Consider the following 2,500-nt stretch of genomic DNA (forward strand, 5'->3'; position numbering starts at 1 on the left):
TCTCCCGCAGTTACCCTCCACCACAAATCCAGCATGGCCCTTGCCCTCCAGCAGGCCCCGAGGACCCACATACTCCTCCGCTCTAATCCCCCATGAGCTTTCCTTCTCCTGCAGTTACCCTCCACCGCATATCCAGCATGGCCCTTGACCTCCAGCAGGCCCCGGGGACCAACATACTCCTCTGCTCTACTCCCCCACTAGCTTTCCTTCTCCCGCAGTTACCCTCCACCACAAATCCAGCATGGCCCTTGCCCTCCAGCAGGCCCCGAGGACCCACATACTCCTCCGCTCTAATCCCCCATGAGCTTTCCTTCTCCTGCAGTTACCCTCCACCGCATATCCAGCATGGCCCTTGACCTCCAGCATGCCCTGGGGACCCACATACTCCTCTGCTCTACTCCCCCACTAGCTTTCCTTCTCCCGCAGTTACCCTCCACCACAAATCCAGCATGGCCCTTGCCCTCCAGCAGGCCCCGAGGACCCACATACTCCTCCGCTCTAATCCCCCATGAGCTTTCCTTCTCCTGCAGTTACCCTCCACCACATATCCAGCATGGCCCTTGACCTCCAGCATGCCCCGGAGACGCACATCCTCCCCTGCTCTAGTCCCCCACTAGCTTACCTTTCTTGTAGTTACGCTCCAGCGCATATCCAGCATGGACCTTGACCTCCAGCAGGCCCCGGGGACGCACATCCTCCCCTGCTCTAATCCCCCACTAGCTTTCCTTCTCCTGCAGTTACCCTCCAGCGCATATCCAGCATGGACCTTGACCTCCAGCATGCCCCGTGGACCCACACTTAAGCCCCCTCCCACTGACAAAGCAAAACACCACTGGCAAAATCCTCGTGCCCCTGGTACTCCAGAATGTAAATTCAAACATGCCCCTGGTACACTGCGCAGAAACACTTTGCCACACACACGCACGCACTGCTTGTGCCTATGGTACGACAACTTTTCTCGTGCCTATGGTACGACAACTTTTCTCGTGCCTATGGTACAACAATTTTTCTCGTGCCTATGGTACAACAACTTTTTGCCGTGCCCCTGGTACACCGCTCAGTAGCACTTTGCCACACAAGCTCTCCTCGTGCCTATGGTACGACAACTTTTCTCGTGCCTATGGTACAACAACTTTTCGCCGTGCCCCTGGTACACCGCTCAGTAGCACTTTGCCACACAAACTCTCCTAGTGCCTATGGTACGACATCTTTTCTCGTGCCTATGGTACAACAACTTTCCTCCGTGCCCCTGGTACGACAGCTTTTCTCGTGCCTATGGTACAACAACTTTTCTCGTGCCTATGGTACAACAACTTTTCGCCGTGCCCCTGGTACACCGCTCAGTAGCACTTTGCCACACAAACTCTCTTAGTGCCTATGGTACGACATCTTTTCTCGTGCCTATGGTACAACAACTTTCCTCCGTGCCCCTGGTACGACAGCTTTTCTCGTGCCTATGGTACAACAACTTTTCTCGTGCCTATGGTACAACAACTTTTCGCCGTGCCCCTGGTACACCGCTCAGTAGCACTTTGCCACACACACACTCCTCGTACCTATGGTACGACAACTTTTCTCGTGCCTATGGTACGACAACTTTTCTCGTGCCTATGGTACAACAACTTTTCGCCGTGCCCCTGGTACACCGCTCAGTAGCACTTTGCCACACAAACTCTCCTCGTGCCTATGGTACGACAACTTTTCTCGTGCCTATGGTACAACAACTTTCCTCCGTGCCCCTGGTACGACAACTTTTCTCGTGCCTATGGTACGACAACTTTTCTCGTGCCTATGGTACAACAACTTTTCGCCGTGCCCCTGGTACACCGCTCAGTAGCACTTTGCCACACAAACTCTCCTCGTGCCTATGGTACGACAACTTTTCTCGTGCCTATGGTACAACAACTTTCCTCCGTGCCCCTGGTACGACAGCTTTTCTCGTGCCTATGGTACAACAACTTTTCTCGTGCCTATGGTACAACAACTTTTCGCCGTGCCCCTGGTACACCGCTCAGTAGCACTTTGCCACACACACACTCCTCGTACCTATGGTACGACAACTTTTCTCGTGCCTATGGTACAACAACTTTTCTCGTGCCTATGGTACAACAACTTTTCGCCGTGCCCCTGGTACACCGCTCAGTAGCACTTTGCCACACAAACTCTCCTCGTGCCTATGGTACGACAACTTTTCTCGTGCCTATGGTACAACAACTTTCCTCCGTGCCCCTGGTATGACAGCTTTTCTCGTGCCTATGGTACAACAACTTTTCTCGTGCCTATGGTACAACAACTTTTCGCCGTGCCCCTGGTACACCGCTCAGTAGCACTTTGCCACACACACACACACCACTCGTGCCTATGGTACGACAACTTTTCTCGTGCCTATGGTACGACAACTTTTCTCGTGCCTATGGTACAACAACCTTTCCCCGTGCCCCTGGTACACTGCGCAGAAACTCTTTGCCACACACACACACACACACCACTCGTGCCTATG

The sequence above is a fragment of the Aulonocara sp. 'chitande type north' Nkhata Bay genome, unplaced genomic scaffold (genome assembly GCF_057382095.1).
Source record: "Aulonocara sp. 'chitande type north' Nkhata Bay isolate Kocher_YH1m ecotype deep benthic unplaced genomic scaffold, A_spYH_male_GT1.1 unmapped_scaffold_33, whole genome shotgun sequence".
In the NCBI taxonomy this organism is placed as follows: domain Eukaryota; kingdom Metazoa; phylum Chordata; class Actinopteri; order Cichliformes; family Cichlidae; genus Aulonocara; species Aulonocara sp. 'chitande type north' Nkhata Bay.